This window comes from Dermacentor andersoni, chromosome 3, assembly GCF_023375885.2.
Source record: "Dermacentor andersoni chromosome 3, qqDerAnde1_hic_scaffold, whole genome shotgun sequence".
NCBI classification, from domain to species: Eukaryota; Metazoa; Arthropoda; class Arachnida; order Ixodida; family Ixodidae; genus Dermacentor; species Dermacentor andersoni.
Genome location: NC_092816.1, coordinates 224960834 through 224976113, shown reverse-complemented (window position 1 = coordinate 224976113; position 15280 = coordinate 224960834). Strand labels below are relative to the sequence as shown.

The 15280-nt window shown below is 49.2% G+C and overlaps 1 long non-coding RNA gene across 1 annotated transcript in view; it reads right to left on the bottom strand.

The window, feature by feature from the left end:
* LOC140216665 (uncharacterized) overlaps positions 1 to 15280 on the bottom strand; it is a 142617-nt gene that overhangs the window by 36234 nt on the left and 91103 nt on the right. The window contains exon 2 of the long non-coding RNA XR_011893241.1: positions 2719 to 2849. This is a non-coding gene — a long non-coding RNA (uncharacterized lncRNA). The remainder of the gene's footprint in view (positions 1 to 2718; positions 2850 to 15280) is intronic.

Below are 15280 nucleotides of genomic sequence, written 5' to 3'. Positions count from 1 at the left end.
GCTGGTGTTCGTGCAAGCGTAGGCTGCACAGAACGCCGGCATGATCGGCCTACAAGTTCAATTGATGCTGCGCACGTCAACTACCACTCCTATATACACACAAATAAAGGAATGTAGGGTCGAGCGAAGCAGATTAGGACGGCACGCACGCAGAAATAAGCCCGGTCAGGCACGGTCGCGAAGGCTGCGAAGGAGCGGAAAACCAGTGTTGACGTCACTACGCCGCCGTTTCCGGTCTCCGCTCGCATCGTCAGCGTCAGCACCAGCGCGCGGAGCTCGACGGGGGCCGAGCTACAGCGCAATTTTAACCGACGATTGCGTCGCTCCTAAGTGAAATATCCCCCCCAAAATTTTACCTTCATAGTTTTTAAGGTTCCCGCATCCGTATATGAGCGTCTTATTGAATTCGACAGACTCTTCAGCTTCCCTTTAACAAAAGATGTCTGGAAGCAAATTATAAAAAATTTCACGGAGCAAGGTGTAAGATAGGTCAAACCTATTTAGTGAAGAAGGCAAAGTATCAAAACCGTAGTTAGTAAGTAGATAAGGCACGGAGCATTATGCATGGTGCCGTGTGGGGTAGTAGTGAATGTTGGTGTGCAGGTTAGCAACTTGGAATAAAAAGTGTCGCGGTCTTTCTGCGTGCCGGCTCCACGTCTCTTTTGCTGTCTAAAGTGTCACTGCCTTTCTACTCGGGCGAAAAGGTGTCTAACGTTCCCACTAGCACTGCGCACCTGTTTGTGCCACCCTACTACCGCCAACAGATCGTCGCCAGACTGCATAACTCTAGCCATCCTAGCGTCCGTGCCACTCAGGGCCTCATTGCCTCTCGTTTTGTGTCGTTCAGTATGAACAATGACGTTCGGAGATGGGCTCGTAAGCTTGTTGACAGCGCGCGAAGACACCCTGCCACACACAAATTACCCGCTTCAGCAATTCCGCGAGCTTGACTACCGCTTCGACTATGTTCACATAGACATTGTCGGTTCATTAAGTCCATCATGTGGCAAAAGCTACATCCTCGCCCGCATGTACCGCTATACCCGGTGGCCTGAAGCATTTCCGGTGCGCCCCCGTCAAGTTCACATGACTGCATTACGCAAATCCGAGGAAGGAATGGTTGGGTGACTGTGCCGGCTGCAAAAGACAGCGCTGATTACCCCGGACACCTCAGCTTTGTGGATTCAAGACTTTCCCTTCGTACTGCTTAGCCTTCGCTCAGGCATCAAGGACATCGCGTGCACTGCGGCGGACATGGTTTAAGGAACTCCTCTTGACCTTCCCTGTGTCGCGACTGACCGTTGTGACTACATCGAGCAGCCACGATTACTATTTAGACGTTTACAGCCAACTCCAGCCTGACAACCATCCTCTTACGACGCTTCCGCAAGACCTTGCTTCATCGGGCCATGTTTCAGTGCGCCGAGAAGGCATCCGGCCATGACTAACGTTACCGTACGAAGGACTTCATCAACCGCCGAAACAAGACGACTACTTTATCTCCGAATGGCTGTGAGGATAATGTGGTATCGAGCGCGTTAAACGAGCCTATGGCGGCGAATGCATGTCCTACGGTTTCCCCTTCCGCTAGTCTAACAGTCAATTGCACGTCGTCCGCAGCACATAACCTTGTGCTGTGGGGACCAAATAAAGCACGCCACCGTTAAACGGATGAGCCTGCCCTTTGGAACGGGACGGTGGGTTGCGCCACTAAGCTCTTGTGATTATACTGTCTAATGTCTTACCTAGGTAGTACTTCCTAGTACCTTCCTAGTACTTTTCCTCCACTGTGAATCAATGTTTTTTTTTCTGTACAGATACATCAACACTCTCCCAGCGCATTTACTTTCTTACATATTTCTTAGCAGTTCTTCATATACCTATCTTATCGTTCATGTCCACAGTGGGGAGCCCTCTAGCGGCATGGCACATCAGACCGCTCCTCTCATCAGGGCCTCCTCAGCCATCCGCTCTCTGCAACCTCACAACACTTGCCTGCCGCCCCCCGTGCCGGGCCTCCATGTAGCAATATAAAGATGTAAGTGCACCACCGGTGCCTTCTCCCGGTTTGAAAGGCAAGCTATGTAAAGCATCAGACTAACCTGAGCGTGGGATTGTCAATACCTCTGTCGCTGGACTGCACGTTTTGGTGTGTGAGCCACGAACCCTATAGGAATACTTTTTTAACGTAATGAAATCGTTGCGATTATCCTTCACCGGCGACTACGACACACAGATTATTCAGGAACTTGTTGTTAATGTCGGCGTGTGTATGACTGTATGTGTTCTTTAGAAAGCAGTAAGTGGTTGCGAATGCTTATGAATTCGTGAATAGAGCTGTGGGTGGACAAGGAAATCAAGTGACGTTAGTAGAAGGAAACATACGTCCGGTTATCCACCAGTGCACTGCCCAAATGCATTTAATGCGTCCTGATTGGCTAAACCGTTCAAGAATAATTCGAACTCATGAACCAATGCAATGAGCACCGGCGTTGACTTCCATCTGTATTTATTTCACAAAACCTTTACCAAAACACGAAAAAAAAAACGTGGACGTATGCGCAAGCGCAGATGCGACAATTCTCTGTGCGTGTAGGTTTCTTGATGTGAATTGAGCTGTATGTTAGTAGCCAGGTTTCGCTTGCGATCATTGTGAATTTATTGCTGTTGTTATGCAAAGACAAAAATTGCACGTACGCGAGAAAAGGCTGCACCTACCGCTTTGCCCGTAACCGGGTTCACAAACCAGTCGGCCTGATTGCGGAAACACACAGCACCGGCCGCGTACCCGCGCCGCATCTTTGGCGTCCACCACTCGTCGAGGTTGCCCTTGTAGTCGTAGTAGGCGCCTGCAAGGCCCCGCTGCATCAGTGAAACACGCTCCAAGCCAGCGCTCGATTCCTAACACCGATTCTAGTTATGGTAGTTTTACGAGTACCATGATCAGAACAGCGGTAAAGCACATATAGACCTGGAACATGCAAAGTACAGAGAATATATGAAAAATAAATGCAATCTCGGGAAACCTGTCGACCCGCTCCGGGAGCTGAACGGCTGTGAGGGCTGAGCCGCGGTGCTTTCGCTGCGGAAAACACTTGTGGGTCGGTCATGGACGACTCGATGTGTGGGCGTCCCCTTTGAAACGGGGCGCTGACAGTCACCTAGCCTGCTTGAGCCAACTAGGTATGTCATATATGCTATTCATTCTAGCAGCTTTGCATGCAACAGCTTAATCATTTTCTCCTCGATACTTCTCTATCTACCTCGTAGCGCTACCTATGCCTGTAACGCACCTAGTCATAATGATTTATTGAGTTCGCCTAGCAATACCAATCCCTTCCCTGCTTTTCTTTTTCTACCAGTACTGTAAACGTATCCTGCTTATCTTGACTGATTACATTTCGATGCTTCCTCCACTTTAAATACTAGAGCTTTGGGAAGGTGTACGTTACCTACGGGTCTCACTAACGGAACAGCTCGGCATTAAATTATGATGGACTGAGTGGTCTCCGAATTTTCGCTGCAGCAGACATATGCCTTAGGCTGTGTATATTTGCTGCGGTATATTTTTGTCCTTAAGCAAGGCGCTGGGGTTCAAGTAGAAAGGCACTGCCTTTTGCATTACCACACAAATTTTCTCTTCTGATATCTTTCTTCCAATTGTTGCATGTATATCCATGGTGTTCTTTTGTTTAAAATTTTTGCGTTCGATTCACTGTCTCTGTTTCTGTCACTTTCTTCTTGATCACTCCTGGTTGCTGATCTACGCTTTTAATTGCCCTGTACTTGGCTGTCAACATTCTCGAGCTTTTCCTCCATTCTCTGTCTCCGCTTTTGAGGTAGAGCTGGTCGGCGAGAAGAAAACCGTGGCTGCGTGTTTCAGCAGATGCTCTCTTTGAAGTGCAGTGTACAAGAAATTTTATGTCGTGTCCTCCAGAATACCGCCGTGCGCGTTGCTTGCCATACACGCTGGCGAACTTCAAGGGCATGTTGAGCTGGTATAGCTTCTTTATGTTAGGCCTATGTCAAGGCTTGTCACCCGTTCGCTGTCGGAGCGAAGTCGTCGACGGGGTGTACAAGCCGGTTGGTCGCTCTGTACTCAAGCGAACACAGCGAAGGAGTCGGAGCCGGGAGAAAGACAGAAAAACAATATTTATTGTTTTACAATGACACAAAGATTAAATGAAACACGAAAAACACAGCACTAACACATGCACTTAATCTAGATCAATGATGAATACAAAAGAAATACAACGAAAAGTTATCAGTATACATAGGTAATAACACTACAAAAACACACTTAGCGTGGTCAACAAAACATAGTTCAAAGAAAACAAATGATGGCATACGCATCGCCGGGCAGCTGCAGCAAGTCCATAAAGCGTGGAGTCGGCGTCAGAGCTTTACCGAAGGAGGCTGGCAAGCCGATCTCGTTGCGGTGGATGCGATTGCTGGGCCGGGTTTCCCACGAGTCTAGGTCTGACGTCTTCCCTCGGGCAGGTTGAGCTAACATCAGGGGAACTACCATGAGCTTCGTTACATACGTTGCTTTGTCGTCTCATGCCAACCAGTATCGCAGTTCAGACGCGGCTAGGTGGCCCAGGTGATACTGGATGGCCCTAGCTCCTTGACGCTTTTCAGGAGAGTGTAGGCTCAGCTTCTAGACTCGGTCTAAAACCTGCGTTTAAACAACTTCTCCTTTCTCTAGTGCCCTGGGTGGGAGGATGGCAGATATTGGTAACGATCCAATCAAGTTCACCCAATTGTAAACTGGCTCCTCCCAAGGTCTTGGCCCCGCCCCTTTTAATTAGGGGCGAGGGAACGGGTGCTTCTCCTCTGCTGATAGAGTTCTCGCACTCGTATGGCAACACGCACGCGCACCCTTGCGTCCGTTCCGGACCTCCATTGTCCGTTCATAACCATTGGAGAAACTACGGCAGCTGGCCATACGGCCCTGTCGGCACACATACACTGGCAGCAATTCGTGGACAAAACATTGCAGAGAAACACCACATACACTGTCAAGACATTGTGGACAGAGGCTTGTACAGATACACCACATATTTCGGGGTATTCGCAACCCCGACTTTTTAGTAAGCCTCTAAATGCACGCGCGGGGCAGAGAATACACAGGGGTTCGACAAAAAAACTGTCTGATCTCCCCGGTCGCGCTGATGACAAAAAACAATAATCCCTAAACCTGCTTTCGACCCCTTTAGGCCGCTTGGACCAGTGGCCGGCAATAACCGTCGTGCTCGTCGGTTTCTATTACTACGACCCTTTCGCGCCCGTTGATCGGTGCTTCACCGAGTCGAATAATGCCGCACCGTGACTGCTTACATCAACGAAAAATTGAGAATTGGTCTGAGGAACACCGCTCAGTTATCACTAGTACCTTGCTGTCGAAGCATCGTAACAGAAATCTTAAGCAAACGAACTATCAGTTGTGAACGAAAGGGCGAAACAGCGCAGGAGGACAACTTAGAACGACAGAAAGCTGAGCTAGTTTGTAAGGATTCGTTGTGCAAAAAAGGCGTTCGTCCTGTCGACTTCTCTTCTCTTGTGTCTTGTCTGCACGCCTCACCTTTTCTGCATAAGGACAACTTAGTACATACGAAACTGCCGGCATCCCACGCAAGGCGTCCGCGTAGCCCTCTACAAGGTGTCGTTACGTGTGTGAGCGGCCAACAATAATCAAGAAAAGCGTACGCGTTTATATATTCACGATATAACGCAAAAATAGATTTGTCGGAATAACGTTCTTGCTAAATAAAGACATTTCGTCACACGTACTGGCTACTAACAAGCACTCCGTCAAAGGTGTGCTTTTGTCAAATCCCATGCTGTCATCACGCAGGTCCCTTTAAGCTTGAATTGGGGAAATCTTGCATTCGTCTCCGCGCAGGTCATACACCGTGTAAAAGGTGCTTGCCATGTGGGTCTTTTGTCGACGGGATTTAGACCGTCATCGCTCTGCCCCCCCCCCCCCCCCATCTGTGGCGATGGTGCAACACTCCTCCATTCATTGGTCGCATTCGAGCGCTTCACGCACAGTCAATAATCACCTTGCAGAGAGAGGCGAAAAAGACACTTGGGGCCCTATAACGTAAAACTATTCCAACATTCTCCTGACGTAAAATTTGCGTAACCGCCGACGCAAGCATCGGGCGGGGAGCAGCAGGGTTGTCTGAACAGACCAATCAAACACTCTCCTCAATCATAGGAGGTCCATTTTGTTTGCTTTGCTAAGAGATTTATTAGCAACGGGCGCGAACGGGTAGCCGTCACAAGCGTTCGGCGAAAGACAACCACGAGCTCAAGCCGGTAGCGATGGTGCTGTGGCGCAGGCAGGCTACTCTTCTTCGTTACAATCGCCCTTCGCAGAAAAAGGCGCCATCCTGGCGGCTTAAGGCAAAGTGACTACTATTGGGTCGTAGTACGGCTTAATGTGAGAGACGTGGACAAGTTTGCGGCTGCGATAGCGTAGGTCCGTCGATGGCGTGAGGGGCTCTACGATGTAATTGACGCAGGACGTTTGCTCCAGAACGCGATGGGTCCTAGGTATTTTGCGACAACTTTTGAGGAGAGGCCGGGTGTAGTAGCGGGTACCCGAAGCCATACGAGAGAGCCAGGCAAGAAAGTTGGTGCAGAACGGCCGGCAGGTTGACGGGATTGCTGCTGCCACTGGTCCTCGGTGGAAAAAGAGCGGGCAAGCTGGCGGCATTCCTCGGCATGACGAGCAGCTTCAGATGGAGTACTTTCGGACGCGTCAGGTGTATATGAAAGGATGGTATCGAGCGTAGTAGAAGGTTCTCGTTCGTATAGGAGAAAGTAAGGGGAAAGCCAGTAGTTGCATGGGCCGCAGTATTGCACGCATACGTCCCGAAAGGGAGAACTTGGTCCCAGTTTGAATGATCAGAGGCGACGTACATGGTGAGCATATCGCCAAGAGTACGGTTGAAGCGCTCGGTCATGCCGTTAGTTTGTGGATGGTACGCTGTACTGGTGCGGTGAACAATTCGGCATTCGTCGAGTAGTGCCTTCAAAGCATCGGAAAGATAGGCGAGGCCTCTACCGCTCAGAAGTTCGCGAGGGGCCCCGTGGCGAAGAACGAAATGTCGTAACAGAAACGATGCAACGTCGCGGGACATGGCAGTCGGCAGAGCAGCTGTTTCAGCATTACGGGTCAAGTGATCCACTGCAACGATAATCCAGTGGTTCCCTGCGGGAGTGGAGTGTAGCGGTCCGTATATGTCTATACCAACACGATGAAAGGACCGACTAGGGCGGGGAAGGGGTTGTGACGGGTAGACTTGTCCGGGAGGTAATTTTCGGCGTTCGCACTGAGCACAGGAGCGAATGAACTTTCGGACGTAGTTATACATGCCGCGCCAATAAAATCGGACGCGTAGTCGAGTATAGGTCTTGAAGAGGCCGGCATGTGCGCACTGAGGGTCCGCGTGGAAAGCGTCGCAGATAAGGTCACGGAGATGGCGGGGTATCACGAGAAGCCACTTGCGACCGTCAGACAAGTAATTACGACGATAAAGCAGGCCGTCGCGAATACAGAAGTGGGTAGCCTGGCGGCGAAGAGCGCGAGATGGTGAAGAGGAGGATGGATCAGAAAGGATGCTGATGAGAGCACTGATCCAGGGATCCTTGCGCTGCTACGACGGCATGTTGCGCAGTGCATGAGATGGAAGTGTGGGCTCAAGGGCGGATAGGCAAGCGCAGTCAGCGGAGAACGGTGAGCGAGAAAGGGCATCAGCGTCCGTGTGTTTGCGGCCGGAACGGTAGAGAACGCGGATGTCGTACTCCTGTAGCTTAAGGGGCAGCGAGGAAGTCGGCCAGATGGGTCCTTAAGGGTAGACAGCAGGGGCGTAGCCAGGGGGGGGGGGCTTATGGGGCTTCAGCCCCCCCCGAAATTTTTTCGTGCTGTCCATACATCGCCGACAAAAGCAACCCCCGGCGCCGGAAATCATTCTGGATTTTGTCTAGAGCGTCTTTTTCACGCTCGAAAAGCAATTTCACCGCGAAAATTGCGAACTCGGGCTGAATTTCGGGGCAACACCCATGCACCGGGAGTCACATAACGCAAGCAGCCCCACCCGAGCACAAAGTTTCAAGGATATTTTCATAGCGAACGGGCTCGCCGCGGCATCTCGCGGAGGCCGCGGAATCTACAGTCTATCATGGAATTTACGGAGCGCGTGGATATCAATTCCGAAACTTTATGTGTATAAAGTTCTCATAAACTTTTGTTGTGAACGGTGCATTGACATTTCCAAACGTGTGCTTTAGATTTTCAATTGCGGAACTTTGTAAGTTTAATGCTCCCATAAATATTTGACGCTAAAGGTGCATTGACTTTTCCAAAGTCGCACATCGGACCATACAACGAGACAAGCCAAATCAACACGCTATCAGACAAGTTGACAAAGCCCGCAGCGAGGCCCGATGAGACGAAGCGTTGTGGGGGTTCATTCGTGCCGTCATGTCACATTAAAAAAAATATCATTTTTTTTCACCTGCGCCAAAGCATCCAGTGATGACACTAAAGCCAGCCAAGGCAACTACGTTCTTATTTATTTTTTCTACTTTGACTTTTAATCGCGAGGACATATTCAGCCTCTTGAATTTTTTTGTTCTCGCTCCCCTACCCGCGCGGTGCCAGAGCCAGCCAGAGGGCATGCGTTTTTCTCGCGTTGCCTCGACCACCGCGCGGCGCACTTCGGTGCGCGTTCGGTTTTCTCTGGCCGAGTGCATTTTCGCCTGGCAGAACTTTGGACGCTATCTAGCTAGCCGACGAGAAAAAAAAAATGGCTGTGGCTTAGCTAAGGTTAAGCCCAGGAAGCGAAGCATACTAGCCTTTATTTTAGTTGTTGAACCACTGTTTAGCCTGGTGAACTGCTGTTGCTTGGCCATATTTGGTTCGGCTAGACGAAGAAACAACTCGTGCAGGCGAGCGCACGAGCTGAGACCCGGCTATGTAGCTACGCGGCCGCAAGCGAGCGCACGAGTTGACCCTCCGCTTTTGGAGCTGTTATGACGTCATATGGTAGCTACGCGGCCGCGCGCGGCGCAGCAAGGAAGAGCGTGGTTGTGCGGCTAGTATGCTTCCCATAAAAGAAACAATGGCCGCTAGCCGCCATCACTGTGGGGACTCGACGGATTGCAGCGCGTTCGCTTGAGCGCAACCTCTCCAGAAAGTCTTGTCTCGCCGGTGTAGGATACCGATCAGTATGCGCATGGTTCTTGGTGGACCAAGCGTCTTGTGCTTTCTTCGATATTCTTTTAATAGCCATATTACTTGCCCAAAGTAGGCATTCGATTGTGACCAACATACTTTGCGTTTTTTTTTTCGTTACGGTGCCCCCGCTCCACAAAAGGAAAAAAGAAGCGTTGTGGTAGTGCAGCGAATTGTCGCATGGTGAAAGTGGTATTTTGTTACTTCTTTTGTGGAAAGTAATGGGCCATGGGACGCTTCAGCTGCCGGATACTCTTATTATATTATTGCGACAGCAATTATATGGACACTCTATGCGCATTCCTGCCGTCGCCGTCGCCCTCATATTCCGTATAAAGTCCAAGTGCGATAACATCGTGACCCCGCGCCGCATGCTGTATGTGCGAGTGAAAGCGTGTGGGGGGTGGGGGGGCCGACGATAGTGGCTCAGTCTTGTGTGCGCAAGGGAGAAAAGTGAGGAGCAAGCGCGCCGCCTTCCGTCGCGCGCGATACATCGAGGGGAGTGGATGGAATGGGGGCAGGATCTAGGATTCTGTGAATATGTGATTGCACAACATGTTTATTTACCTTGTTTGACGCATTATATACCGTGACTTTTTCTTAGATACCTAGATTAATTGGAGACTTACTTATACGTATGTTTAAATGTCTTGTTGCGAGATTTTGTGCATACGTGCAGTGAACTTCGTTTCCAGTGGCACTTTTTTGCCCTTTATCAAGCTGTATCTTCGCATTTGTATATTCCATTGTATATTCGCAATTCTAAAGTACGAAGGCGAGTCAAATAAAAGGGAGCCTACCCGCCCCGCGCAATTATGGTTCTGTTCATTATCTGCAAGGCCTGCACGTAGCATACAGGCATCTCTAATTTACAGAAGTGACACGCAGGTGTGAGGGTAAATGTTCTTTAATGCTCTCATACACTATAGGTTGAACATGGTTGCGTCCCGTAATGGACTCTCCAGAAGTTGAGCAGCGTGGTGCCGTCAGGTTTTTGACAGCTGAAGGTGTTTCCCAAAAAGAAATTAGTCGCCGTATGGCTGCCATGTACATGGAACATTGCATTTTATTGGCCACTGTGAAGCGTTGGAACAAACGGTTCAAAGAAGGACGTGAAAGTTGCAAAAGCGATCCCAGACCGGACCAAAGCCATCGTGCACCCCTAACAAAATTGCAAAGGTTGATGAGCTGATGAGACAAGAACGGAGGATAAGCATCGATTAACTGGCAGAGTGTGTGAACATCAGTCACGGTTTGGTTCACGCCATAATTCATGAACATCTCGGTTATCGGCTCTTGTGTGCGCAATGGATGCGCAAGATTTTGAACCACCGCCAGAATAAGGAGAAGATCGGCGCTGCCTTTACTCATCTGATTCGGTATCACAATAAAGGTAACGATTTCTTGTCTGCAATTGTGATTGGAGACGAACCATCATGTCACTACTACGAGCCTGAAATACGACGGCAAAGCTTACAATGGAGACATTCAAATTCACCTCCCCCAAAGAAAGCAAAGGCAGTCATTTCCGCCAGAAAGGTGCTGTCGACTTTTATTTCTCGATCGTCAGGGGCCATTACTGATATAATTTGCTAAATCTTGAGAGACTATCAATTGATTCCGATATTGTGAAACGCCGGATCGCCTGCGTGTCGCAATCAAGAACAAACTACGTGGAAAATTGACGAATGGGGTCATCTTGTTCCACGACAATGCCCGTTCCCACGTCGCTGATGTGGTTAATACAAAACTGCCAAAGTTCAAGCGGGAAACGCTGCAACATCCGCCACACAGCTCAGACTGTCGTCTTGCGACTCGTACGATGACGTGAAAGTCAATTGCAGACGTTTTGAAGCAGCAACCCAAGGAGATTTATGAGACGGGAATTGCGCGACTCTTTACTCAATGGGACAAATGTCTAAATCTCATGGAGGCTACTTTTACCCCGTTTGTCATATATTCGCATTGGCTCACTTTCATTTCACTCGCCCTCGTATATTCTGCAGAACTCCAGCTTTTTATACGTGGTCTTTGTTGCGACTATACTTTCGGTGCAATTACTCACGATGCACGACCGGTGACAGCTGCCGCTGCGTAATACATTGGAACAAATGGCAGCGTCATTGAGATTTTTCACTGGCCGTTGCATAGGTACAAGAATGTAAACAAAGATATTGAATGACAAAGTGTCATTAACATATTTGTCCTCAACTTGTTCATTTCATGACCTTTACATGTTTCATATCAGCGGCATGCACTGCTTTGCTAGCTTCGAACTGATGTAGTTTTAAAGTTCGTGTTATATATTCGTTACTTATTAAATAGACAAAATACATGGAAGCATTGACATCAGTTATGTTGGGCACAATGTTTGGCACGCACGAGCTTATTCTTTTATGAAAAAAATACATGGTTTACTTGTATTGACAGTGCTTAGCGTTCAACAATTCGTTTGCAGCATCTTTGGCAATGACAATGCAGTTATTATTCGTGTACCCCTAGGCAAATTGTTTAAGAGGAAGCTTTAGCTCGGGCCCAACTCCGTCGCGGCCTATACAGATACATGTAAAACGCAAAAACGATTTTCTGAGATAACTCCTGAATCGCTTTTAATGAAATTTGTTGCATTTGGGAGAGTACGTTAAATTCTAGTGTCTGTTGGAAGCGGAATTTCGATTTAGGGCCTGAACTCTGTTTAAAATATTTTTTAAAATTCCAAAGTTCGAAAAAAAAAATAGGAGCACGAAGTTTACAAATTAATAGCTCTGCATCAAGAACAGATATCGCGGTTCTGTAAACGGCATCCATTACACCACTCAAAGCGGACAAATTCTATATGTCAATTTGTATCTTACGTGAATTGGTTACGTTATGTACAAGGATTCTGCAAAAGCCGTATTTCTATAACACTTAATTTTTTGAGTCTCATGTGTAACATATCAATTTTGTCCGCTGTAGATGTACTATGATGTGCAATTCACAGCATTGTGATATCAATTTTCATTGCTGATTTACAGAGTTGTAAACTTAATTGTTTCGTTTTCAGAAAATTTTCGATTTTTGCCACTTTTCAATAAAATATTAACGACCTAAATAGAAAATTCGAAACACATAGCCACTAGAATTTCGGTTTTTCTTTTAAATGCAACAAACCTCGTCAAATTTGGGGCAGTGGTTGCCGAGAAAAACGCATTCCCCTTCTACATGTATTTGGATAGGAGCATCCGACCTAATGTTTCCTCTTAAGGAGGAGGCCCACCTGCAACGTGAGCCCCCCCCGAACGAAATTTCTGGCTACGCCACTGGTAGACAGCCAACAAAGGGCGTGATGGTCAGTGACGCCATCGAAAGGGTGACTATACAAATAAGGACGGAATTTTCCAAGGGCCCAAATAATGGCTAAACGCTCTTTCTCTGTAACAGAGTAATGAGCCTCGTCCTTTGTCAGAGTTCGGTTCGCGTAGGCAACGACATATTCATCAAATCCCGCTTTTCGTTGCGCGAGTACGGCGCCAAGACCGACGCCGCTGGCATCGGTGTGAACCTCTGTGGGCGCTGCAGTGTCGAAGTGGCGGAGGATAGGTGGCGAGGTTAGCAGGCGGCGTAATTTCGTGAAGGCGTCATCACAGGTGGGCGACCAACCGGAAAGTTTTTTGTCGCCACTTAGAAGGGCTGTCAGGGGTGCACTTATGGAAGCGAAATTTCGAATGAAACGTCGGAAGTAGTAGCATAAACCAAGGAAACCTTGAAGCTCCTTTAACTTTTTGGTTGCGGAAAGTCGGTGACAGCGCGGAGCTTGGCTGGATCCGGAAGGACGCCGTCTCGCGATACAACATGGCCAAGAATAGTGAGCTTTCGGGCGCCGAAATGACATTTTTTTAAAAATAAAGTTGAAGTCTCGCGTCAGTAAGGCATTTCAGAACTTGCTCGAGACGGCTGTGATGGGTTCGGAAATGAGCGGAAAAGACAACTACGTCATCCAGGTAGCATAAACATGTGTTCCATTTGAGGCCGCGTAAAATATTGTCTTTTATTCTCTCAAAAGTGGCTGGAGCGTTACACAGGCCTTAGGGCATTACGATGAATTCGTACAATTCGTCAGGTGTTACAAATGCTGTTTTAGGTCGATCAGATGGTGCCAAAGGGACTTGCCAGTATCCGGAGCGTAAATCCAGTGAAGAAAAGAACTCAGCTCCCTGCAAACAGTCGAGGGCGTCGTCGATGCGCGGTAACGGGTAAACGTCCTTGCGCGTTATCTTGTTCAGACGTCGGTAGTCGACGCAGAATCGAATAGAGCCATCCTTTTTCTTCACGAGGACGACCGGTGATGCCCAGGGACTGTTGGAAGGCTGCACAACGCCACGCTTGAGCATGTCAGCAACCTGGTGGTCAATGACACGGCGCTCAGAGGCGGATACTCGGTAAGGGCGCTGCCGTAAAGGTGCATGACTGCCGTTATCTATCTGGTGAAAAACGGTCGATGTGCGGCCCAAACCGGAAGCATGGCTGTCGAAAGAAGCGCTGAACCTCTGCAGGAGAGCAATAAGCTGGCTTCGTTCTCAAGATGACGTGCCATCGTCGATGGAGCAGTGGAAAGCGTCGAGGAGCGACTGATCAACTGCAGGGTTACAAGTAAGTGCGCCAAGGTCCGCAGAAGTAGAAACGGCAGGAGCGTCAAAGATGCAAAAGGTGTAGACCGGTTGAACAAGGCCTAGGCATTCACCATGAAATAAAGCTAAAGGGCAGGCCGTGGGATTGTCGACGACCATTTTCGTGACACCATTGCGAAGAGTAAGGAGAACAAAGGGCAGCGGAGAACATCGGCGGCGAATAAACACCTCAGAGGGCGTAAAAAGAACAGTGGCATCAGAAAGAGCGGCGCACGACACAGGCACAAGCAGGGAAGAGCGTGGAGGGACGGAATTGTCTTCGGAAACAAAGAGTTTAACGCTAGAAAGGTCGTTTTCGATAGTCTCAACGTAGGGAAGTGCAGAAAGTTCGAGTTCAGTGTGACAACAGTCAATAACGGCGTTATTATTTGCAAGGAAGTCCCAGCCTAATATAGTGTCATCGAAACACGAGGGCAGCACGACGAATTCGACGGTATACAGTAGACCTTGAATGAAGACGCGAGCAGTACAGGCAGTGAGAGGCGTTATACTTTGGGCGTTCGCGGTTCGAAGGGGGAAGTCGGAGAGAGGCGTGAAAACCTTTCGTAGTGTGCGGCAGAGTTCGGCGGAAATTACGGATACGGCGGGTCCTGTATCTACAAGTGCCGGGACGGCGATTCATTCGACAGAGACTTCAATTACGTTGGCTGGAGACGGACGAGGACTTGAGCATTGCGACGTGGACGCAGTTCGTGCCTCGGGAACTGCGGCCATCAGTTTTCCTGCTCGGTGGACACGGGACGGCGCCGCATCGGAGAAAGCGAGCGACGACGGGGAGATGGTGAGCGGCGAGTAGAGGCGGTTGGGCGGTCAGGGGAAAAGGAAGAGGTAGGAAGGCTGGAAGGCGAAGAGAAAAACGGAGCGGGGAAAGGTGGCGCTCGCCGGATGTTCTGAAGAGGAAGCATGCAACGATGACAATGGCGCGCCACGTGACCAGCACCACCGCAAGCAAAACATATTGGGCGGTCATCGAAGGTGCGCCACTGGTGGGGGTAAGGTCCGGGTCGCGGTTGAGGATTCGGAAAATGCTCTCGGTCGGGTAGCGGCATAGGAGGAAAATGCCGTCGGTCGTGAAGCGGCATAGATGGCGGCAAAATTGTCGGTGGTCGATGCATAGAGGGCGGCAGGGGCGTTTGTGGACGAGATCGGGAAACACCTTCAGCGTAATTGAGAGGAGCCATGACTGATGTCTGCTCAGCGGCTGAGGAACTGCTTGAGATACTTGCTCTTGAATGAAGTCGCGGATTATAGGATGCAAAGCAGGCGGTGGTTCTTGGACAGAAGATATCAAAGATAGCTGGCGGGCGACCTCTGCGCGAACGAACTCCTAAATTTTTACGAAGAGAGCAGCATGGTTGTCGTC